The sequence below is a fragment of the Typopeltis vanoorti genome, chromosome 4 (genome assembly GCF_054136105.1).
Source record: "Typopeltis vanoorti isolate ZY-2024b chromosome 4, IOZ_Tvanoo_1.0, whole genome shotgun sequence".
NCBI classification, from domain to species: Eukaryota; Metazoa; Arthropoda; class Arachnida; order Uropygi; family Thelyphonidae; genus Typopeltis; species Typopeltis vanoorti.
Window position 1 is genome coordinate 33806948 of NC_143552.1, and position 27167 is coordinate 33834114.

Sequence of the window (27167 nt, forward strand, 5' to 3'; positions counted from 1 at the left end):
CCCTCTACGCAATGAAGATTTCTAATCACCTGAAACCTCCTGAACTTCCATATCTGTCCCTTAAAAAACCAGGTGTCTACAAGATCAGTTGCAGTTTACACTGTATATGACAGACAGGCAGATTTGGAGAGGTGTACTGTTCGAAATACTTCAAAGACATTGAGAATGAAAGAAAACACAAATCTGGACTTGGAAGCACATACAACAGAAACATAACATCAAGTAGCATGGCAACAAACAAAAATGCTCCACATGGATTGCCGTTTTTTCTCAAGAGCTTTCAAATAATCATCTGAAATTATGAAGTATCCTTTTCAGTGTGCAACAAAAAACAAGGAATGACTTTACATCAAGCTTGAACTTCATTAATTCATCATGACACACTCATATCTGCCAGAAGTACACAGCAGCCTACGAACCAGCAGTCAGAACAATAGCAAATACTCAATTTTCGTTATTTAATCATATACAATTCATGTTCATTGTTTTCACTATAGTTGCTAACTGTTCTTATTTGTTTTTCGATGAAGTCAAACAAATGAATTTCACTAAAGTAGTCGAGAAAATATGAATTATTTTTTATTTGACATCTTTTTGTGGATTAATTCGGGATAACACATTCCAAGAATGTCTTATCTCCATAGAAGCCTACGCAGCGAGTTCATATTCTGTTGTTTTTCTGAATAAGCCTTTGGGTTACATTGATTAGTACTTCTATCTAAATACTCGCCATTAGATTAATTATCAGTATTAACTGCAAAATGCAATTAAATATCACAGCATGAATTGATTTCACTCAACTCATGATTGTGATATTTACATGGCGCCCCAAGTGACAAAGATCTGAAAGAGTCTCAGCCATCTGCTTTACCCACAAGTCTTGTTATGATTATAAGTGGATTTGAGTGATTTGTATGTGTTTGGGGAGGTCGTTGTTCGTCAAGATATGTTTGGCATCCTCATTTTGAATTTGTGAATCTCATATTTAATAGACTCTCCGGAAACGAATAGTTGATGTAAAATGGCGTTTGGGTATATTGCCGTTTACTGTAATTCGATACATCTTTCTATGTCCGGTAGTATTGAAAGTATCTGCCTGTAGGCCTAATAACCGACGCTAAAAGATAAGAGTTCAGGTTTTGGCACAGGTATGGAGTGGAATGCACCGCATTTTAAACTTTTATGAAATGCTTAATTAACAAACGAAAATAAACAGTGAAGAGTCACAAGTACTTTGAATGAAAGTACAGTTTGTCTACCGAGAAAAAAAAAATCTATTGATATGACACTTCGTAAGGTGAGCGTTAAGTTTGTTTTCTTCTTTTTTTTATTTTTTTTTAAGTCACGAAGGACAGTGTTCCTCGTTGTTTTTGTTACCAGTTTGTGTAATTGTTTGGCATAGGAATAAATTTAAACTCTCGAAATAATTTTCGGCAACATAAAATAGTGAATTTTAATGATTTTTGTCTGTCGGGAAGTGAGATGTTTCATTTTTATTCTGTGGGTTTGGCTCATATCAACACAGGCGATTAATTGTCCTGTTTCATTAAGGTGGAGTATTAACACAAACCGAATTAATGCATTTGTTTTTATTATTAACAAATTATTCACGTAATTTTAAAGTTATCCTTAGCATTTTAATCAGAAAAAAAATATAAAAAAATACAAATTTCAGAAGTTAAGAGACATTCAGGGAGTCAGGGACTAAGGAGAACAGGTGAACGATTTTGTTTTTTTTTTATTATTATTTTTTATCTGCTGTTTGAGTTCTTCACAGGCATTCCCTTTTACCCGATTCATATCAAAAGTTGAAGGTGTGCACATTCCACATATTCTGCATTAGCCACCTGTGGTATAATCTTTTCCTTGAAAGATGTCAGACTATCTTCATTTGGTAAAGTGATAAACATGTTAACAAAATTGTAGCAGTTACTTCTCTATTGATATTTGTAAGAACTTCATATATTGAAATTGGCCAACAGCAAACAATCTTGAGTACTGAAGATGTGAGGAGTTGCACCTGTGGTTACTAGCATTTTTGTAGTTTTGGTTGCATTTCCTTTCAATATATTATTATTATTATTATTATATGATACCTCCAGGGAGTCCAAAGATTCATCGAGGGAGGGCACCTACTCTACAACTGTCTCCACCCACAACAATGAACTGCAACTACAACACTGCCATCTACCACCCACTACTAGTATTTTGACAGACAATCGCAAACATCCATGCCCAAAGCGGGATTCGAACCCACAGCCTTTTGGCTGGAGAGCAGATATGCTAACCACTCAGCCGACCGAGAACTTTTCTATTTTCACTGGAATTCTTCAGGGAGACTTTTTTGGCATCATATCTTTTTATTACTCTTGGTTATGTATTCAAGACTCACAGGAAATGGATACAAAATAACTCTTGAAGATTCAGCAGGACAGATCCACATAAGTAGCCCCTGTTTTGCAGATGATGTTGTACTGAACGACTAACATTCAATCTCCTGCAAACCACTTAGCTATTAGATTCAAATGAACCTCTATGAATAAGATCCAATGGAGGATGAAATAAATCTTCTAATGTCTTCCGCTTCCTGGATATGCGACTATTTGGAGAACTATATAACTCTTCTTGCCACCTTGATTCTGCCCGAAAATCTCTTAAACTATCAAAAACAGATCTTATGGGCCTTCAGGAAGAACAACTGGTATTCGATCCTCAACCAGGATGCCTCTTACAGGTGGAATTGGGGACCTCACATTATCGGTGTTGTTACTGCATGTCTGAACAGGTGTTTCAGCACCTTCTGTTTGCAAATCCACATGCATGTTAATTGCCATTTCAAGATTTCCATTACAAGCTTCCAGAGTACGTGCTGCAACTTCAACAGGAGCTCCTATCATAGAGCAGAACTGTTTAATAGAATAGCCCATTTTATTTATATCTGAAGGTGAATCCATTTTCGTCACAGAAAATATTACAAATTCATAAGTCCGTCTGTTCCTTAAAATATGTGACTTAATGATATCTGTTTTGCTAGATGGTGCATACCAAATAAACCGAAGAGCTGTTTGGAAGATCCATTACATACACTTCATTTATATCACTACTCTATATATTTATTTATTTATTTTATTAGAAGTGTAATGTTTAAGTGTTTCAGGTTAAATTTGCACAAGCATACTTGAGAAGATGCTAAGAACAATTGCAGAAGAGAAACATAGGGAGAACATACTGAATTCAAGTCACTATAGTCATGATTGAGATGGCTAAAGATCGCGATAAATGGAGAACCTTTCTTCTTAGTGGACTCAACCCGTTATCAAGCGGATGAGATGAGAGAGAGAGAAATATCAGAGATTTTTACTTTGCAATAAGTATTTGAGGAATATAACATGGGAATATAACAAGGATATGTATTTCCCTTTTGTGGATTTAGAACAGCAAAGTGCCAGAAAGAAAAGATTTTCAAAATGCTGTATATATATATATATACAGCATTTTATTCTGGTTTTACTCCATTTCCCAAGTAAGCAAACAGACAAATAAGTCAAGCTTGTGCCTGTAAGTGATGCAAGTCTAGCTGATCCTACAGGTAGTGCAAGACCAAGGCAACTCGTAGTAAAGGTGCCATAAGCTCTGATCACTAATCTTAATATTTACCCTTAATGCCAAAACACATCTCCAAGAAGGGGATGCATGATGTTTTGTATTAAAGGCAAGGGGCCATGGTTTGGCCAAGATTTGGCCATGGCCAAATCTTGGTATTTCTAGCCTAGCTCCCACTGATGAGACCTCAATAAAGGTCGAAACCGGTCTGGGTAGTGGCCCCTTAACCTATATATATATATAGGGTAAATAGAATGTTATGCAGAAAAATATGTGAACTATATTTAAGTTGTAAGTCAGCAGTTAGAAATGAAGGAAGTGTAGGAAAATGGTTTAATGTAAAATCAAGTGCAAGACAAGGATGTGCACTGTCTCCACTGTTATTTGTCGTCTATATGAATCACATTATGAAAGAAAGTAGCATTAAACCTGATCAGTCTTAGATATCAGAATCACAGATATCAATCTTAGCCCTTTATTTTATGCAGATTGTGATGTACTTCAAAACAAATCCAACAAATCTCGGGGATTCTTTAACTAAAATTGAATAATGGTTGTAATAAATTTGGCATGAAAATCAGCAATAAAAAGACCAAAACTATGAAATAGGCAGGAACATGAAGCTGCATTCCCACTTTGGAACTTAGAACAAGTAAAATTTTGCCTATTTATGTTCAGTTTTAGCACAGATGGCAAATTAAATATAGAAATAGACAGTAGAATAAGCAAAGCTAGTATGGTGGGAGCCAGTTGTATATAAATTTGTGTGGAATAAGAGAAAAATGAGCAAACATATTAAATCTTATCCCAGAGATGGAAAGAGAACTACAGGAACACCAAAGGGGCAGTGGGAGGATGAGATTAAATAGATGCTAGAACTTATTAGCATAGAAAGGCTCAAGATGGGACTGAATGAAAAACTTTGGGAAGGGCATTCATCCAGCAGCAAACAGAAAATGGCTCAAGAAGATATAAGGGAGTGTTCAAACCAGTTTTAACTTATGGATATGAGAGCTGGGTTGGAGTAGTGTTAGTAGACAGCAAGTTGAAGTTCAGGAGTCATGTAACTAAGATTGCAGATACAACTCAAAAGATAATTGCAATGCTGAAATGAACTTTCACATATAAAGATAAGGATGTCATTTTGCCTCATTTGAATTACTGGTTTCCATTGTGATTCTGATACAGTGGGGTGCAAAGGAGAGTGTTAAAAATGATATTAGGATTGTGGAATACTGATTATGAAGATGGATTGAGAATTTGTAGCCTGCAGACACTAGCAAACAGGAGAAAGAGGGGAGATATGATTGAGACTTACAAACTTCTGAAAGGGTCATACAGGATTTCAATTGATGGAATTTTTCATTTTATGTAGGGTGGGAAAAGGACATCCTTGGAAGCTGAAAATGAATGCTGCTAAGAAGGGGATGGTGCATGATTGGAATGGATTGCCTTTGGATGTGGTGTGTATGCAAGCATGTGAATGGATTCAAGAATTAGTATGATTGTTATAGTATGTGGCCTCTCTTGAGTCCCTGATTTCCTGGAGGTCTCTTTTAATAATAACAAAACAGGTGTTTGGTGCTAATATGGCAAAAAAAAAGACCAAGAGAAAGACCAAGATCTGGGTAGATTTGATGGAGTGAGAAGTGTGAAGTAGATGACAGAAATGTAGAGTGCTGAAAGTGATTGAATAATATAGAGGGAATAATGCACCAATAAGTATGATTGTTGGTGCATGTAGTATGTGGCCTCCTTCGAGTTCCTGATTTCCTGGAGGTCTCTCTTAATAATAATAACAAAACAGGTGTTTGATGCTAATATGGCAAAAAAAAAAAAAAGACCTAGAGGAAGACCAAGATCTGGGTAGATTTGATGGAGCGAGAAGTGTGAAGTAGATGACAGAAATGTAAAGAGTGCTGAAAGTGATTGAATAATATGGAGGGAAATTGTTGACATGGGATTGGTAATGTAAACTTAATTTTGTAGTAATGAGTTTAGTAGTGATTCTTTAGGGTCACTGAGTGAGAATTAGAGAGATCTTGTAGATCACTCTAGAGTTTTTGGAGAGGTATTCCCCTGTACTTTAACATACCTCAGTAAAGGTCAAAACTGGTGTCTGCCATAATAATTTACATTATACATCTGAAAGGTATGTGCTTTGCATTATGGGATACTAAGTAATTGATGTGAAGTCATTAGCGTCTATATACAAGTATCTGAGTCGCGAAGATACTTCACACAAACATTGTTTGATTACACTTGGATAAAGGATTAAACAAGAATATAATTCCTGTTGTGCTGTACCATCATTTTTTATTGTGGTTTAAGCCAATAAGAATACAGTTTGGTCTGCTAAATCCCAAATTGCCAGCCCATCCTTGTTCGTTCAGTATCCAGGTAGATACTTAACAGGATGCACCACGAGAAGGTGAGGATTGGACATTAGATCAGAAGCCCTGGTCAATTCTTTGCATTCCTTTAAAGGCTATATAACTGAGAGGAGACTTGTGGAGGTCTCCTCTCAGTTATATAGCTTTGATCCTTAAGAATCCCAAGAATATAATTTCTTGGCATCTTTAATTTCTAGATAAGCTGACACCTTATCTAGGAGGACCAGTGACCTTACAGGGTGATCATAGCATAATTGGAAGAACTATTGCTCTTCCAGTTGTGCTGGTTCACCCTTCAATTGGAAAAGACTTGAGTTCGATTCTTGTTATGATGAGAAGAATTTTTATATGGACTTTTTCAATTGAAGGTGAGTTAGCTGGTCTCATATGGTGATAGAGTTTTATCTCCCAGAAACTCAGGTTTTTCATCATGCATACAGACAAATCAGCCACCGAACACACACAATTTACATACAGAAAATACTGTTGTGGTGGTGGTGGGCAGTAAATGGTAGGGTGTGATGATGGTTGTGGTAGTAGTAGTAATGTTGTTGCATATTTAGGTAGAGTAAGAGAGAGAGAGATAGTGAGGTGTGTAGTGGAGTAAAGTAGAATACCCTCCCAAGATGAGTCCTTGGACTCCTTAGAATTGTCAAGTATAATAATAATGCATGTAAATATAATTATCTTCAGTAATATAAATTATAAATCTACTGTGGGAGTAGAATGTATCACGTAGAAAAAGTCTGCATGTTCTAGGTTTTTGCATTTTTAGTGTTGAGAAACATTTTTGCAACTGAAGTATTTGCTTCCATGATCCAGCCAATTTATTTATTTTATTGTTTTTTTAATATTTGACTTATTGGCTTTCCATTTACAAAACAGGATTTGTGAAGCAATGATTTGTTACCAGAGGGAAGTCACCAAAGAGATAAATGAAGCTTAGACTCTTTGTAGAAAAAAAATTATAAAAGCAGATTAGAAAAGAGTATTTAAAATTCTCATCTATTTAAAATTTAATTATATTTTAGAATTTTTATAATGTTATATGGTCTTTTGTTGACTGATCCGTTTCACAGTTGCTTGGCATGCTGGAGGTTAGCCTCAATGTGTTTAGGAACAAGTGTGCAAGACTTAATGAAGTTGGTCAGACTCTCATTGGGTAAGTTTTCATCAAGATGTGGCATCATTAGAAACTAAGAAGTTGGTATTGAATGTTTATTTTTCACTTGGTCAGACTATAATAAATTTAGTTTAATCCTTTATCCAAGTGTGTGTGCAAACAAAGTTTATGCCTGAAAGTATCTTCAGGATTGGGGTAAAGTTGTACAACACCGGGCAACTCCTTGCAAAGGTGGAGCAAGCTACCACTTTACCCCCAGTCCTGAAGATACTTTCAGGCGCAAACTTTGTTTGCACATACTTGGATAAAGGATTAAACTAAATTTATTATAGTCTGACCAAGTGAAAAATAAACTTTCATCATCTTTCTCTAAATCGAGAGTAATATAATAAAAAGGTGGCACACCGTTTGGCAGCTCCTATAGGAGGAGATGACCTTGCTAATGCTTCTGCCTAGTATCTCCACTTGGGCCTGGCTCCCACTGAAGAGACCTCAATAAAGGTCAAAACCGGTGGGGACTATTATGAGTTCACTCTCTTAAGGTTTTTGCCTTAAGGGAGCAATTTGTGTCTCCGGGGAAAGTGTTTTCTGGCACAGCCCGGTGAGGGGCTTTGTCGGTGCATGCTTTTCTTTGGAATATGAGCGGTTCTGCTCGGTGGTGGTGGTGGTGGGTGGAAGGCCATCACTGAGTGGAACCAACACTGAGATGGACGGTTTTTTGCCCACAATTGATTGGCCTAGGGATCTTCTGAATTTTTAGAGACGGCTTTACTTATTCATAAGGTCGAAACTAGTCTGGGTAGTGGCCCTTCCCTTAATGCATAACATTATACATATCTGCAAGGAGATATGTTTTGCATTATGGGAGATACTGAGATAGGATCGTTGGTAGCTTGCTTCACCTTTGCAAGGAGTTGCCCGGTGTTGTACCACTTTACCCCATTCCTAAAGATACTTTCAGGCGCAGACTTTGTTTGCACACACTTGGATAAAGGATTAAACTAAATTTATTATAAGAAGTTGGTAATCTCCTGTTTTCATATTTGTAAAATATTAATTGATATACACTGTTGAAATATGGATGGGGATAGTATTATATTTCATAGAAACATAATTGCAGACCCCAGTAGCATGTGAGCTTTTTTTTTTTTTTGTGCCTGGAATAATGCAGCTGTATTATTCCATGCTTGCAATAATGAATCAAGTATTATTTTGGATTATTCTTCTTTTGTTATGACAACCAGTCCATGCACTGCTTGTTGGTAAAGTCCATACCTGACCTCCCAGTTTATCTGAAAGGTGTTTTGTTAGGTTGAGACTGGTATTGTATGTCAGCCAGTTTTTATTATTTTATTTTCTTCGGACCTTGTTACTATAGTATCTGCATTATGACATGATTCATAATAGTGTTAAGGCATGGATCTGTTCCATAAAACTTTTGCAATATAGGAATTTTTTTTTGTTTTTTTATGTGGATCCCACCCACAACAGGTTTTATGTAAACCTGTAGTATACTAGTACCATGGGTGGGCTAAGGATTTTTTTCCTATTTTTGTTAATTTTTTTCTATTTTTTATTTTTTAATCTGGTTCAGAAGCCCTGCTATAGAGACTGAACATGGAACTTTATCAATTCCTTCAGGCTTCCAATAGATGGGATGGTGATCTCATACTGGATGATGAAATTCACTTCCCACCTAAAGACAATCTCAAACCTCTATGCTCATGTTTGGATTTGAACCTGCATTCTGTGATTGAAGAGTGGATGCAATAACTATTCAGCTAACCAGGTCAGCAGAATTACTGCATTATCTAGGTTTGTTAACATTCATCCTTCAAGGCACTACAACCAAAGGCTTGAGTTTACTCCAGGAAGAACATTAATAGACCATTAAACTTCTGGTTATGAAGATGTCTTATTCATAAGTTTTCTCTTGGCATCTGTTCAGAAAAGGGTAGCGTGATTTAATTTCTCCATATCATGTTTCCAGTTCTCTGTGTACCAGTCATAATGCTCTTTACACCAGTGAACTGCTTTAATTGCCGTGGTTGATGTTTGGCCTACATAGAACTATCCTTCAATAAAAATTGAGATTGCAATTCTTTATGGTACTTTAAAAATTATGGTGAATTCCAGGAAACTTATTTTAAAAAAAAACCTTATGTTGCCTTAAACACATTCAAATTCTCTGGGGATACCACTCTCAGGCAAGGCATTCCAATAATAAAAGTAACGTCAGAAATGGGATTCGAACCTACACCTTCACTCGCGGGCCCGATCTTTAGTCTGTCATCTTAGACCACTCGGCTACCTGGACTACATGCTGGACTTCAATATACAAATTATGTAGAAAAACAGCAGGACAAATATGTAACAATTCAAATATTGCTTTACAGCTAGTTCTCCAAAAAAGAAAAAAATAAATTCAAAACTAAAATGTGGAAATGAAATGTATTGGCTGTCATATTGGACTGCCAATACTTCTTTACCTTTTGATTACAAGATATTTAATTCCATTAGTCCTGTGGGGGGGGGAGAGCACTGAGGTGGCATCTACATATCTTTTGGCTGATAATGTTGCATGGTTGCCTATAGTTGATCTTGGGTGATGGAGTCTTTTATCAGTGTCATAGTTGAATTATTGAAGCATTTTATAAAATCTCTTTCAAAATCCATACGTTCTTCTCATACTCTTGTCATTATGACTTTAGGGATATTTGATTGACTTGTATAGTGTTATAGGTCATATAAAATGATAAGAATCATATCAGTATGTTCGATTCAGAAACAAGGAATGTCTTAGTATCTGTTTCAACAGAATATAATGGTTTCACTTATTTTTTTTTTTTTTTTAATTATCCATCACATTTGTAAATGGCTGGGATAGATAAATTATTTTTTATAGTAATCATTACTTTCAAATAGTATAGTTTTATGAATTCTTTTATCAGTCTATAATGCTCTTAAAAGTATTTTTTAATAAAATTCTTAAGATGTCATAATTCCTTTTAAAATTTTCTTTTTAAATTTCATTTTGTTAAATAATGGATTTAAAGAATTGATCAAGATTTTCCTTTTACTCCATAGTTAGAAACAGTGATGCCTGGAAAGACCTGGGTTCTAAGCCTGTCTGGGACTTGAAGAACATTTATAAGGGCTTCTTAGCTGGTCTCTAATAAAGGTAGCTAGGTTTTTCCTCCTAGAAATTTGGGTTTTTTCCATCCTGCAAAAGAGGCAAACTGGCCAGAATACAAATAATTCCGACCTTCATAATACAAATAATTCTTCCCTAATTTCCTGAACAGGTGGCCACAAGGAAGGGAGGATTATAATCCCCCCCCCTTCCTTGTGGCTACCTGTTCATGATGATATTAGCCTTTGCTTTTCTTCCTATTTTTTGCTCTGCTTCTTTTACTATCCTTTCTTGCAGACCACCATTACTGGTTTGGCTGACAGTGCAACCCATAGATATCTGGAAAGGGTAGGGACATCCTTCTAGTCTTATATTGCTTTATTTTATTTTATATTGGAATTGAAAGAAATACAGGAAGATGGTTTGATGTAAAATCAGGGATAAGACAAGGATGCACATTATCTCCACTCTCTTATTTATCATCTATATGGATCACATGATGAAAGCAAGCAGTATTAGGGCCTGATATTAGAATTGGAGATATCAAACTTAGCTCTTTGCTTTATGCAGATGATGATGATGTACCTCTAAAGACATCTAGTGAAACTCTCCAGGACTCACTAACCAAATTGAATAACAGCTGTAACAAATTTGGCATGAAAATCAGTAATAAAAAGACCAGAACTATGAAAATAGGCAAGAACATAGAAAACTTCAGCTGCATTCTGAATGGAGATCCTATAGAAAAAGTAAAATATTTCAGCTCTTTCGGCACAGTTTTTAGTGACAATGGCAGGTTAAATCTGGTAAGCAGAGCTGGTATGGTGGGTAGCCAGCTGAATAAATTTATATGGAATAAGAGAGAAATTAGCCAAGACACCAAACTGGCAGTATACAAGACAATGTTTAAACCAATTTTAATTTATGGATCTGAGAGTTGGGGGTTGGGTTAGAAATAAAGCACTTGGTCAAAGACTAGAGACCACAGATAGGTTGGGTTCTGAGAAAAATTAGGGAAGTGAACTGATGGCATCAATGGCAGAATCATATTAAAAATGAAGATATTAGAAAGTAACTTGACATTATTAGCATTCAATAATGTATCAGCAGAGTTAATCTAAGTAGTATGGCCACTTAAATAGAATGGGGAAAGAAAAGTTAGCAAAACAGGTGTTTGATGCCAAGATGGCAGGAAAGAGACCCAGAGGAAGACCAATGTGTAGGTGGATAGGTGGATTGATTCAGTCAGAAGTGCCTTAGAAGCATGGAATGTTAGATATGACAATGTTGGAATGCTCACAAGTAATAATAGATTGATTTGGAGAAAAGTTGTTGATTGGAGATTAATAATAATGTAAACTTAATCATGTAGTGCTGTCCTAGTAATCTGAACATCCCTTGGTGGTGCATATCGGTACATATCAGGAAGGTGATGATGAAGGGTAAAAATTTTGATAGATGGTATTTAACAAAATATTTTGACCAAAGTGATAATTTGATATCTGGGTTCCTCAGCTTGAGAAAAAAAAAAAGTTATGAGTTGTCACTGTGTATGTGTTCCCATTTGCCATATTAGGTGTACTTTGTATATTATTTATCACATCTTATGGTATACCATTAAATAGAGTTAATTGTAAAATTGTTTCGTCAATAATAGTATTAAGCCTTGAATTGCTTTTTTTTCTCAAGTAATATATGCATATGTTAAGTAAAATATTTCCAATATAGAACTCGCAATTCTCTGGAAATTGCACTGCAACAAAAGAGCATCATGGTCATTAAATTAGAATGCCATGGGTGTCATGAATGCTAAAGAATAAAAATCTCCAAAATGAGTAACCTACTAGATGCTTAATGAGATGAATAATCTCAACAGAAACTGTGACAAATCAACCAACTCGCATCTAACACCCAGTTGTACCAATAATCTAAGTGTTCTGAAGATACATAAGTACCGTTATGACTTGCTGTTGTTATGACTTTATATATTAGGTGATGTTTATTAGGATATATTAGGCATGTTATGACTTGCCTGGAATTCACCTACCTATAATCTGACTGAGCATCTTTTACTCCTGATTTTTCCATATGTAGGAAAATGTCATTCATAAAAAAACAGTTTTCATTTTGTTAAAACAAACAAAGGGTAGTAATTGAACCTTCAGAGCTTCTAGCAAGCCTAGATGAAACATACCTGTTCACAAATATCACAAGAGAGAAAAAATCTTGGAGAAGCTACTTTGAAATCGCTTCTCTCCAGATGCTATTTCATTATTTAAACTGCATAGAAAATACTTTCTTCCAATTCAAAGATTAATAACAAACACAAGGTCTTGCTCTGGGCCCCCATTTCCTGGCTAATTTATTCATAGACTATTTTGAAAAGAGGGTTATTACACATCACCAATGTAGATAATTCCTGAACTCATCTAGTAGGGTTTAAGAATTATTTAAATAGCCTGCATTCTCATATAAAGTTCACTCTGGAACAGTAGGACAGTACCGTTCTTTTACATACCATTAGAGGTCTTTGAAAAACTACTTATTTGAATAAGTATCTGCCAACGCTGGCAGATACTACCCTGCTACCTCTCACCACCCTTTGCAGAAGATGGAAATAATTAAAATGCTAAGAAACAGTGTGAAACATCTCAAGCAGTGTAGAGAAGAGAAATAAAGAACTGCATTAGGTTACAAACAGGGCTCCAGAAATACATCTTCATTGTACTAGCCACAAAATAATTTAATGCCTTAAGGTCATTATATTTATACAGTATTTAATTAATGTCTACTTTACATAAATATTATTACAGGTGATGTTTTAATAAACTAAATGTTATCATGGCAAATCAAAGTAATACATTTTTTAATTCTCACTATACATTGCATGTAATTATACAGAAATATGTTTTCCTTTAATGTGTGTTTAAAATGTATGCCACAGCACAGCCCATCACAACCAAATTTGTGCTTTCTTTTCTTCATTATTTATAAAGATGAGTTAATTTATATAAATTATCCATAAACAATAATTCAATAGAAAAGACAAATAATAAAATTCACGAAAACAAGAAAGTAGGTAGCACTCACTGTGGAGCCAGACTCACTTTTCACAATGCACTCAGTCACATGATCTGGAATTGAACTAATCTAATTCATGTTGTGAGTTGTGAAAATAAGCTTAGGACCTATATTACAGTTGCTCACCTACTCAAGAGGTAAAAGCATTGAAAGAGTAAGCTGTGTTACAGTATTTAATTAGATTGTGCCAATTTTAATTTGTATTTATAATTACCAGTTTATTTTGATAATGAAGTTATGTTGCCAGAAAAACACAATTACTTTTTAAAAATAATAGTGTCTATTCCAGGGGTTCTTAAGGGTCAAATCTGTATAACATGGAAGGAGACCTCTATGTAGCCTTTAAGGAATGCAGAGAACCGACCCAGGGTGTCCCACTTAATGTCCAATCCTCGCCTTCTCGTGGTGCACCTTGTTAGGTATCTGTCTGAATACTTGAACAAGGATAGCCTGGTAAAGCAGAAATTTAACTGACCAAATTGTACACTTATTGGCTTAAACCATAATGCAGAATGATGGTACAACACGACAGAATTTCATGCCTGCTGGGTGTTTGCCATGTTAAACAAGGCCCCTGTTGTCTTTGTCAGGGGACCAGGACAGACAGCAAAAAGTCAGCTACTAGAACAAATCCAAACTCAGCATCATCAAGATAAGCATTAATGAAAAAGAAATGGATAAGTACCAGATCGACATTATAGGTGTTACTGAAACAAAGAAGACAAAGGCAGCTGAGATTTTTCTAAGCAACAAATACAAGATGTTATATTCAGGCCATAATAATCGGAAAAGGAGTAGCTATAGTACTCTACACTAAATATGAGGATAATTTTCTTGAATGGCAGGCAATATCAATTAGAATTATGTGGACAAATATCAGAATAGGGAACTGGACAATGTGACTTATTTGTGCTTATTGTCCCACAGAAGGTTTTGCTAAGGAACATGTGAAGAAATTTTTTTAGGTATTAGAGAAGGCAGCTGACCCAATAAAAAAGGAAAAGTTGCTCATTGTTGGAGATCTGAACAGAAGAGTAGGAAATGTTTTTGGGAAAATCTGGAGAGAAGAGCAAAACTAATAGTAATGGTTAAGTACCTGCTAGATTTCTGTGCAAGACATGGACTAATTATTACTAACACAATGCTCTAACATAAAAATGTGTACAAGTTCACATGGAGAGAAGATGCAAGAAATAACGTCTTATTGACTATGTTATTGTTGATAGTGATATTTTCAAACTTGTTCAGGACACAAGAGTAAAAGCTGTTAAAGGGACATCTGATTTATTGTGCCAACCAATAACTGAGCTGATGTTAAACAGATAAGGATATAATTGCAGATAGTAGTTGGGTGGGTGGGGGGAGTGCATTATGATATCATTGTATAGTGACATTTTTCATCATCGCAAACAGTTGACCTACAAAATATTATGTGCTATAGACAATTTTTTATTAAAACAGCATATCTGAAGCAAATTGTATTTGATCTTAATAGCAAAATTTATCAAATTCCATTACACAAGGGAGGAATTATTTCAAATAATGTTCAATAATGTTCATTTTTGAACATTATGCTAAGCAGGCTCTTGTAATTTTTTATATACAATTTTTTATATTTTTCAGGGTTATTTTTCTGATGGCAATATTTCATTGTTTTTGCAGGAACTATCTTGATGTCTCTGATAAATTTACATTATTTAAAGAGCTCTCATGAGTGGTGGTACTTCTGCTGTAAAAATCCAAGTATGTTAAAAATTATAGGTAGTGTATATAATATATGAACACTCGTGTTCATAGAAATTGCATCACCTGACATTAAATATAGTTTTTTTGTAGTTAAATGGTAATTTTCATTGGTTCATCATTAGTTATTTCATTGTATTGTATATCATTCTATCTATCATTCCCACGAGGTTTCTGTATAATGTAATAGATGCTGCTATTGCATCAGAATTTTTTATGCTTTAAATAGATGGCAAGTACTAGTTTTTGCATTTTTGTGCTGAGCTCGCTATGGCTAGTTACATGCAATTAACACTTTGCAGGAAAAAAAGTGTGATTCATGCTTTGAATAGAGAAGTCTATTCCTCTCATGAAATAGCTAAAAGGGTGTCCTGAAGTCAATCTACTGTGGTACTGTTGCTGTTGAAAGCAAAGGAAACTGGATCTGCTGAAAAGGAAGAAGGGGGATAGGAAGAAAGCCACTGTCTACACCATGCCAAGATAGAGTTCTAAAAGTGACTCTACCTTAAAAATTGCTGTGCATCATCTGGAAAACTGAAACTGGAGTGGGAAAAACAAACGGGAGTTGTGGCAAGCTCTGTAACTGTTAGAAGACTCACTCAACAGAGACTGATAGCCAGGTGTCCTAAAAGAAGCCATTTTTGATCAATAAAATTAAATTTGTCTTGGTTAAATTGAAGTAAAGAGCATGCAAATGGATCCCTGATCAATGGAAAAGAGTAATTTTTTTCTGATCAGAAAAAGTTTAACCTGCATGGCACCGACAGCAAACAGACAGTTCGAAGACAATCAGGGGAAAACTTCAACTCTGACTGTCTGGTGTCAACAGTCAAATTCTCAGCCACTCAGATGATCTGGGGTTGCATGTTGTATTATGGTGTTGGTTGCTTGCATTTCACAAAAGATTCAGTGAATGCACAAGTGTACCATAAAATTTTAGAATTGCTGCCTACTATCAGAGACCACTTTACTATAATGATGAACTGCATTTTTCAGGATGACTCTGTTCCTTGTCATAGGACAAAAAGTGTAAGTAATGCTATTATATCCCTAAAATGTACCATATGAATTGAGGTTAGTACTTAAAAAAAACTTTAGTTTTTGTTACAGGTTAATAAGTGGCTCAATGAACACTCAATTCACTGATTAATTACTGTGGCCAGGAAACAGCACAGATCTCAACCATATTGAGAATTTATAGTACCAAATGGAGACTGAAATACACAAGAAGAAGCTTAAATTACTTTGGGAGCTCCAAGAAGTCATTATAAGGGTATGGAGCTATGAATTGGCAGTTATATCCATCAGGAAATTGATTTTGTAAATGCCCTGCTGATGCCAAGCATGAAGAAGACCCACAAAGTACTAAACAGCAATAAAGTGAATTTTTAGCTTTTGAATGTTACTTAAACTGTGTAGTTGAACTGAATTTTGATACCAGTATTTGTTTTTCCAGTGAAAATATCACTGCCTATTCCATCTTGAAATATTAGCAAATTTGTAAAGTTTGTTGTCATTTTCACTAAAAACATTTAGTGAAATGTTTTCACTTTTACTGAAATTTCACTTTTACTAAAAACAGCTAAATTTAACCAAAAATAAAAATGTTATATTACCATCTTCATTATTTGTGACAATTATTGTGTTGTTATTCCTTTTCAAATAGGCATTCAAATTTAATTACCAAAAAAACATGGATGCAGTTTCTATGAACATGAGTGTATATGTCAACCTGGGGTAACAATTCCGAGGTAAGCAGAAATTAGGAAGTTGAGTTAAGGGGATAATAAATCCCTCATTATTTTTAAAGCCGGATACAAAACTCGGAGATTGAAATCTAAGAGTTTCATGCCGAAGAACAGAGAAAAAAAAAACGGCCTCTTGGCTCTTTATCTTATTAAATTAGGAAGTTATTATTCTTTTTTTATAAGTCTTTGATACACCCTCATCTGGATTACTGTTGGGTCACCTTAGTTTCCTGGGGATGGTTGAGGATACACATGCAACTGATCAAGATGGTGAGTAGTTGTGAAAATTTCCCTGTGATGATATATTTATGGTTTGTGGGTTACAAAAGTAGGTTGTTAGACAGAAAAGAGGTGATAGAATATAAATGTTTAAGTTACTAATAGAGGATTAATGCAGAGAAAATATTCCAGGAATGATCACTTGTTCATCCCTGGAAATTGAGTAAGACTGTATTTAGCAAAGATGTGAGGATTAGATTTTTGATTGGAGAGTTGTGAATGAATGGAATGGGTTATCAGATTTAGTTGTGGATGCTTTATCTGTCAATGAGTTTTTTGGAGAGGTATGATAAATACTGTGTGGATATTTTGGTTTCCCATGATGAGCCTTCAGACTTGTTCTGTAGATTGGGAAAAAAGTGCATGCAAGATGCCAACAGAAAAGCTGTTTAGAATGCTGCAAAGTCTATATTTGTTCTAAGTCACCAGTTAGAATTGAAGAAAGTACAGAAAGATAGTTTGATGTAAAATCAGGTATAAGACAAGGGTGAACTCTATCTCAACTCTTATTCATCTGTATGGATCACATTATGAAAGAAAGTAGCATTAAACTTTTATTAGAATTGAAGGTATCAAATGATTTGTTAAAGTGTACATCATTTGCTTTATGCAGATAATGTTCATTTAATAAACATGTAGTTCAAGGATTCTTTTAATTAATTCATACCAAATTTCGCATGGAAATTTCCAATAAAGAAAATACCAAACTGAAAATAGTCAGGAACATGGGAAACTTTAACAGCATTGTCAATGGGGAACATATAGAACAAGTAAAATATTTCAGCTATTTACAATTTTTAGTGAATTGTAAATTTTTTGGGATATCTAATTTAATATCTGATCCCATATAGTGAATAAATTTGTATGGAATTAGAGATGAATTAGCCAAATAACTAAACTAGCAATCTGCAGGACAATGTTCAACCATTTTAAACATTGGATGTGAGTGTTACATTAAAATAAAACAGTTGATCAAAGATTGAATCGGTTGATATTTGATCAACTGATTCAATCTTTAAAGAATAAAAAAGTTAATCAAAGATCATAAAAAATAAAGTTTGAGAAAAATTAGGAAATGAACAGATAGCATTGTTGAAAGTTTTTCACTTGATTATATTATAAATTAAAGATACCAAGAAATTATATACTTAGTTTAATCCATTATTCAAGTGTAAGCAAACAAAGTTTTCACCTGAAGTATCTTTCAGGACTCAGGCAACTCGTAGCAAAGCTGGTATGAGTTCACACGAGTTGTCCCAGTCCTGAAAGATACTTCAGGTGCAAACTTTGTTTGCTTACTCTTGGATAATGGATTAAACCAAGTATATAATTTCTTGGTATCTTTGAATTATAATATAACCAAGTGAAAAACTTTCAACAATTGTCTATCTCTAATCCAGGGTATTTTAATAATGAGGTGTTGACAACTTTTGGCAACTCATATAGGAAAATATGACTTCTGCATTACTTCAACCTTGGTATCTCACCTCTGGGTCTGGCTCCCACTGATGAGACCTCAATAAAGGTCGAAATCGGTCTGGGTAATGATGATCCTTCCCATAATGCATAGCATTATACATGTCTGCAAGGAGATGTGCTTTGCATTATGGGATACTAAGGCAAGCGATGTGAAGTCATACCACCTTTGCCACGAGTTGCCCCAGTCCTGAAAGATACTTCAGGCACAAACTTTGTTTGCATACACTTGGATAATGGATTAAACCAAGTATATAATTTCTTGGTATCTTTAATTTAGAACAGACATTGTTTATTTTTGTTACTGAAAAGACTGTGCTAGTTTATCTCTGTAAAGAGATTGTGCCAATTTGTTTAAATTTACTCGTTCTTGCGTTTTGTGTACACACTTGATGTGTATCATTTCAGATGTACCTTATTGTTTTTACACTAATTAAGTAAATTTACAGGAGTTCAATATGATTGGTGTAATGACTATTAACTTCATTCCTTTTAGAATCCATGAAATGATTGACTCAAGACCAAATAATATATATACACTATCTACCAATAGTTGTCCGGACACTCCTGTTATTTGAAGTTATAGAACATTCCAGGTTTGTTAATAAAATAAAAATTGGTGTACAGATAGTAGGAAGCAGTATTTCATCATAGCAGTTGAATTCAAGTGGTATGGCAATGCGACATGAACTCAATGACTTTGAGAGAGAGATCATTATAGACTGTCACATTGGTAGCATGTCCAGTCATGCTATTGCCGCTCAACTAGAGCATTAAAATTCAACAGTTGGCAATGTGATCAACAAATGGAGATGTTCTGGCATAAATAGTGCAGGAAAACACTGAGAGCAGCTGCCGAAAATGACTGACAAGTACAGGAGGGTGTTAAAATAGGTGGCAAACAAAAACCAGCAACAATTGGCACAGACCATCCGTGATGAGTTCCAGAGTGCCAGTAGCACCATGGTGAGCACTAATACTGTACAAAAAGAATTGCATTTACTGGGTTTCCATGGAAGCACAGCAGCACACAAGTGAACATCACAACTAACAAGTCGGCTCATCTGGCCTGGTGCAAAAAGTGTGCGAACTGGACAATTGGTCAAATTCTGGAGCAATGAATCAAGGTTCACCTGTTTCCAGTCTGATGGCAGGGTGTGGAGGCAGCCTGGTTAATGCTTGCTACCATAGTGCATTGTACCCACAGTAAAGTTTGGTGGTGGAGGAGTAATGGTGTGGGGTGCATTCAGCTGGTTTGGAGTGGGACCACTTGCCATTGTCTGTGGTTCCATGAAGACAGCTCAGTACCTTGATATTCTGGATAATCAGATGCTACCTACACTGTGGAGTTTTTATGGAACGGACCCATGTTACTATTAGGACTACAATGCCCATGCCACAAAACTGCAGCTGTTATGGAATGGTATGAAGAAATGGGTGTTAAAAGACTGTCCTGGCCTGACCTCAACCCCATCAAACACTTGCACTACATGCAGGGTCAGCTAGACTTGGGAAATGGAGTAAAAAACCAGGTTTATATTTAAAATAACTTGGTATCTTTAACATATATTATACCCAAGGTAAAAAACTTTCTACATATGTGTGTGTGTGTATAAAATGAAACTGTATATGAATATATAGTAATGAAAATATCTAATGTAAAATATATAAAATAATTATCATAATAAATATTATAATATATAAAAATGTTATAATGAAACTAAAACTGTATACATGTTAAATTTAATTAAATTAATAACTACAAAACTATTTAATTCAAGGCCTTCTAAAATGAACCTAACTTTTGAGATCTCCTTTATCTTAGAGGAAAAATTCATTCTCTCACTGACTCATCCTATTATTAGTTTGGTTAACATGTATTTAATCAGTCTACCAGACTAAACATTTTCTCTTTCACAACAAATTCCTACAAACAATAAATGTTCATTAGTCATTTCTTAATTAAGCATTTTCTTAAAATATAAAACTTCTCATTAACTTCCATGCAGTGAGATTATGCCTTATTTTAGCACATATTTTTCCATTCATCCTCACTGTTTCATCGGAGTATTAATATTCTTTCCTTCGGCAATTTAATTACAAGAGGCACGAATCTCAAATTCTTTTCCAGAGAAAAACATTTTCTTTCGTTACTTTATGAACAAAATGTACACAAGTAGAGCACTTCATTAAAGCCTCTTTACAGTTTCAGATTTCACTAATTCCATCACTTGTTATGAGAAAATAATTGGTATCACTTTTGTGATATCAAGTGTCCTTGAGACGGATGAAATGTTTCATTAAGCATTTCTTGAAATGTTGAAATAGAACGTCTACTTTGTCTCTTTTTATTCACTTGTTATCAGTCTCACTTTTCTACTCAAAGAATTCACCTTGTAATATTCCTTTTTTTTTTTTTTTTGAATCCTCTGTTAATAAATTCCAAAAATTGCCGGGTTCTTTAAAAATTTTCCTGAAACAAAGTTCTCTGGTCTGCTTTCTCAATCTTCCATTCTCTCTCTTTCTCCTTTTTTTTTTTTTTTTTTCATTACCCTGGTACTGAACTCTGTCAGCTATCAAGCTATCATTCACTCGACCTCTTTGATGAGCATGCACACTTGGTCAACTAAGCAGCATGCAAGAAGTCAGTAATGGCTGCCATGAAAGAGAATGTTTTTACAATAAACAACAGATATTACTATACACTTAACTGTTGTGAATTAGAATAAAGAACATTGAATACGTGTGTCGAGGCTTAAGTGCTGTGAAGAATTCATGTTAGAGGTTTAATATTAACAGCATTGAGAAAGGATTAAAACTAATTTTAATACTTCCAATATTTCGTCTCTGTCACAGAGACATCTTCGGGGATTACAAAAACTTTTTGTAACAATACACACACACAAATACAATACAAAGTGAAACTAAAGTCCTATCTAGGTGGTGTGCCCTTTATGGGCATTTGCAGCTGGCCTGGGATGTAAAGAGGGATCTCTGATAATTAAAGTTTCCCAAATTTTGGGAAGTTTAATGCAACCGTATTTGTTTAAATTAGGTTGATTCCTGAGTGCAGATTCAAAGAATAGTCTTTCTTTTTTGAATTTACTATGGTGGAGCATGGTAGTTTTTTCCAGGAGATCCTGTGGGATGTATCCAAAATATGGTCTGCAAGGCAAGACTGACCATAATCATGTTTGCAGATGTAAGAACTGTGTTCTTCCTAACCGGATGGATGCTGACCTGTCTGTTTGTCCGAAGTAGGCAAGTTTACAGAAACATGTAAACTTGCCTACTTGGGTATATTGCAAGTACTGATTATTTTACAATTGTAAAAAGATTCATAATTATAAATCATGATTATTTTTATAGCATCAATGGAAAAATCATATTAACACATTCACACTGGCCCCATGGGCAAGTAGCAAACAGGGTGGGATGTGACAAATTTTCTCTTGCTTCCAGTTTGCTGTTGGGCATAAGATAAATTGTTATGTTTTTTAGAAAAACCTAGAGAAAATTCTATTCTACTGGAAAAACTTGAAATTCATATATATATATATGAACCCTCAATGTTTAGTGTTTTTTCTTCTTTTATAATGTCACCTGAAGAAGGCTGTTACAGGCCGAAACTAGTAGTGATTTTATATTAAAACCTTTTTACTTAAATCTCGGTTCTAGTCATTCAATTCTTCATAAAACTATGTATGTTAACCGAGTTAATGATCATTCTGTCACATATATATATATGAAATTCACATATGTCCCTATATATATGTATCAACAAATGTATAAAAATGTGTGTGTCCAAAGCAGAAGGGTCGTGTTATAAGTTCAAGTGAGCTATGGCTAGATGTATGACACACATGAAACATAGCCCGGTGCAAAAGTGTTAAAAATGACGATAGGAAAGAACTCAACATTGTTAGCTTTCAGGAATGTGTGAGCACAGTTAATGTAAAGTGGTATCATCACAAAGAGAATGGGAGAGGAAAAGTTAGCAAAAGAGTTGTTTGATGGCACTTAAAAGACCCTGAGAAAGAGTGCAAGTTCATGGACTGACACATTCAGAAGTGGCCTTGAAGACAAAAATATACGACCTTGACAATATTGGATTGTTGACAAGTGAAAGAATAATTGAGAGGAAAATAGTTGATGGGAGATTTGTGATAATGGAAACTTAATTGTATAGTACTGTCATAGTATCTTGTACACTCCTTGAAGGTACATACTCAGGAAATTGATAGTGATTGCAAATTATATTTATCTTGATGGAACTGTACTGAAGAAAATTATACTACAGATTTTGGGGATGATGGTAGACAAGGATTTACAGTTTATTGGGCATATTGTAAAAGTGGACATACTAGTACAGTGGATCACTTGGATATTGAAAACCACACTGACAAGCAGAGGTAAGGAGGTTTTTATTTCTCTTTATAAGGCTTTGAAATAGCGAAATTTGAATTACAATGCACAGATTTTGTTTCCTAGGTTTCTTTGGGATGTGGAAGTGTTGGAGAGCATCCAGAGTCAAGTGACCAGAATTGTGTGTATACATGCAATGCGCCCTATGAATATATGCTATATATATGAAGTTTATATCTATATATGTATATAAATATAACTTCACTGCCAGCTCTAGCTATGATACGGGTCAAAGAGAAAATGAAATAAGGGCTAGGGTGTACCCCTTAAGCGACGCACAACCACATCGCCCTACAGCTGCGAGAAGTGGACGATGGCTACTGCATCAAGGGCGGGTGTGGTTAAAGAAGCGAGCCCAGCAGGTGGAGAGGATGTTGCGAGTGGGAACACTGAATGTTGGAAGCATGACTGGAAGAGAGGTGGCAGACATGAAGAGGAAGTTGGGCATTTTGTGTGTGTGCAGGAGACAAGGTGGAAGGGGGGAAAGGCAAAGGAACTGGGAGATGGATATAAATTGTTCTACTCTGGAGCGAATAATGAGGGAAGAAATGGTGTAGGAATTGTGGTGTGTGGCAGAATGAAGGGCGAAGTACTGGAAGTGGGTAGAAGGAACGACAGGATCATGCGAATGAAATTGGGTCTTGGAGAAGAGCGGGTGGTCGTATTATGTGTATATGCCCCGCAAGTTGGCTGTACAGCAGAGGAGAAAGATGAGTTCTGGAACGTGTTAGATGAAGAAATGAGGGAACTGGAAGAAAACGAGATGGTGATTGCCGGAGGAGACTTGAACGGACACATAGTGAGACAGAATAGAGACTGTGAAAGGGTGCATGGTGGTCACGGAGTGGGAATGACTTTAAAATAAGATCGAAGATAAGAACCTCTGGAAGCCATGGGATGAAGACAGTTAAGTGGTTTTCCTTAAAAGAAGAGAGTGTGAGGAATCGTTTTAGGGAGAGGGTGTTAGAGAGGATTTCGGATGGACTGGAAAGTGTACAAGATTGGTGGAAACATAATTCAAAAGTAATCCTGAGCTGTGCAATCGAGGTGCTTGGTGAGACATCTGGAAAGATTAGAGAGTAGAAGGAGGGTTGGTGGTGGAATAATGTACAAGTGGCAATGACAGCTAAGAGGAAGGCAAAGCAGAAGTGGGACGAGTCAAGAGTGGAAGAGGACAGAGAGGTGTACAGAGAGAGAAAGCAAGAAGCCAAGAGAGTTGTGGCACAGGCGAAGGTCATGGCATATCAAGATCTGTATGATCAATTAGAAACAAAGGAAGGACAGAGAAAAATTTACCAACTAGCGAAATGTAGAAATAAAGCAGCAAAGGACATCTTACATGTGAGGCAGATCAAAGATGCTGAAGGAAGAGTATTATGGAGGGATGTGGACATTAGAAAAACAGATGGAGAATATACTCTGAGGGACCTTTGAATGAGGAAAATGCAAGGACTCACAGAGAAGATGGGAACCCTTCTGAGGGGATGATGCAGAACATCAGTAGAGTGGAAGTGACAGAGGCCATGAAGAGGATGAGGAATGGAAAATCGGTGGGCCCCAACAGTATTCCAGTGGAGGCATGGAAGGCACTGGGGGAAGAGGGAATTGACCTGCTGTGGGACCTGTTCGTGAAAGTTTGCCAACAGGAAAATATACCCGAGGAATGGAGGGAGAGTACTCTTGTCCCCATCTACAAGGGTAAAGGGGATGCACAAGACTGTAAAAATTACAGAGGAATAAAAGTTGATGTCCCACACAATGAAAATCCTAGAAAGGGTTCTTGATGGAAGATTGAGGAAGGAGGTGGAGATTGAAAAGGAACAATTTGGCTTCATGCCTGGTAGATTAACAACAGATGTTATCTTTGGGTTACGGCAGATGGAAAAGTTTCGAGAGAAACAACGGGCGCTACATCTGGCATTTATTGATCTGGAGAAAGCATACGATAGAGTGCCAAGGCAAGAAGTCTGGAGGTGTCTGAGGGAGAAGAAGGTTCTGGAGAAATATGTCAGGTTGATGCGGGAGATGTACAGAAATGTGAAGAGAAGTGTTCGGATCTGTGTGGGACAGACAGAAAGTTTTCAAGTAACAGTTGGCTTGCATCAAAAGTCCACTTCTGATTAACATTGTGATGGAGGTGGTGACGGAGGAGGTGAGAGAAGATGCGCCTTGGACAATGTTGTATGCAGATGACATCTTGCTGTGTGCAGATTCAAGAGAAGAAGCGGGAACTAAACTGGAAAGATGGAGAAAAGTAATGGAAGAGAGAGATATGAGACTGAGCAGAAATAAGACAGAGTATATGTGTTGCACAGTGGGCAGCGGCCAGGAGACAGATCTGGAGCTGGAAGGACATGTCATCAGGAAGGTGAGGGACTTTAGATATGTAGGTTCAACAGTGAAAGAAGATGGAGGATCTGAGAAGGAAGTGGGATGCAGGATATAAGCAGATTGGAGGAACTGGAGGGAGATGGCTGGAGTTTTATGCGATAAGAGGGTGGCAATCAGTCTGAAAGGCAAAATCTATAGGACAGTAGTGAGGCCAGCTATGACATATGCTATAGAAACTGTGGCCCTGAGGAAAAATAACATCAGCAGGATGGAAGTAGCAGAGATGAGAATGCTTAGATGGATGTGCGGTGTAACCAGAAAGGATCGTCTGAGAAATGACTATGTGAGGAGAACAGTGAAAGTTACGAACTTAGGAGCGAAGATACAGGAGACAAGGTTGGGATGGTTTGGTCATGTGATGAGGAGAGAGGACGAATATGTGGGAAGAAGGGTCATGCAAGATGGATGTGCAAGGAAGGAGGAACCGTGGGCAGCCAAAGAAGAGATGGAGCGAGCTGGTAGAAGAGGACTTGAGGATGAAGAACTTGGATGTGGTGACAGCTCAAGACAGGAGGATGTGGAGGAGACTCATCATCAACAGTGACCCCACTTAAGTGGGAGAAGCTGCAGAAGAAGAAGAAGATCTGTGTGTGTGTGTGTGTGTGTGTGTGTGTGTGTGTGTGTGTGTGTGTGTGTGTGTGTGTGTGTGTGTGTGTGTGTGTGAAGGTTTTTATGCTATACAGTTTATTGTTATCAAAAAGAGCAGAGAATGAGTGGAATGTGTTGCCAGAGGCATTTGTGAGCACTTGTTTCAGTGAATGAGTTTTTAATGAGTGATACGATAAATATTGTGTAAATAATGGTTTGTTTGTGCCTATTTGATAATCATGATGGGCAAGAACTTAAAGAGTAAATGAGAGATGAATATTTCTATGCAAATAATAGTTGCTTCAGTTGATATGATCAGTGCAAAAGCTTGGATCAGAAGATGGTAAAGTAATCTAGCAAAAAAAAAAAAAAAAAAGAGAGAGAGGCATAGTAGTCATAAAATGGTTTTACTGGTAGTTTGAGCTTCTGTAGTTCAGTCAGTTTCGACAAAGTCCTTTGGTTGGAAAGACCTAAGTTCAAAATTTTATCTCATCTATGATGCAAGGAATCTTTTCATGTTAAAGGTGAGTTAACTGGTATCATACAGGTTGGAAGTTTTTTCGTCTTCTCTCTCTCTCGACACTTGGATTTTTCACCCCTTAAAATAGGCAAATTGGCTCCTTGAATGCACATATCTACAGACATAAAATATTTACCCTTAGAGGGGATACAGCAGAATGCTGGCAAGCTGTCCACTTTAAATTATCTAAAACTCCTACTTAAGGTACTCAACCTATATAAGAGCAAATGAGAATTGGATGAACAGATACGGTAATTTGGTACTAAACAGGTTTTGATCATTTGTAATAGCTGATGTTGCATCTCTACTTGCTGAATGCTGCTATTAGTCCAGTTCTGGAGCTTAGTCTTTTGAAGTTGATTTTGATTTTGAAGTGGAATTTTACACTCTTTCCACTCCTATGAGACTTGCTCCATTGCAAGAGACTATTGCTAAACAAGTATGTCAGCACTTTCATTTACTCACTAGAATGTTAGCTTAAAACACAATGATATGTCAAGTCCCATCACCTTTTTTGGATGATTCCATTAAATACATTGATTGTTGTTTATCCTCTTAAAAATCTGGCACAAGTTTGTAAGCATTTTTAACCAAATAGAATAACTGCTGATAAATTGGATGTTAAAATTGCTAGTAAAAATATTGTCTGTGAAAAGAGAGAGAG

At 36.0% G+C, this 27167-nt stretch overlaps 1 protein-coding gene across 1 annotated transcript in view; it reads left to right on the plus strand.

Annotated features, from left to right (window-relative positions):
• Positions 1-913: 913 nt before the first annotated feature.
• Positions 914-27167, plus strand: part of Vang (Strabismus domain-containing protein Vang) — an 81197-nt gene continuing 54943 nt past the window's right edge. The window contains exons 1-2 of the mRNA XM_090391069.1: positions 914-1297; positions 14996-15076. The gene's annotated coding sequence lies outside the window, so the exon portion shown is untranslated. The remainder of the gene's footprint in view (positions 1298-14995; positions 15077-27167) is intronic.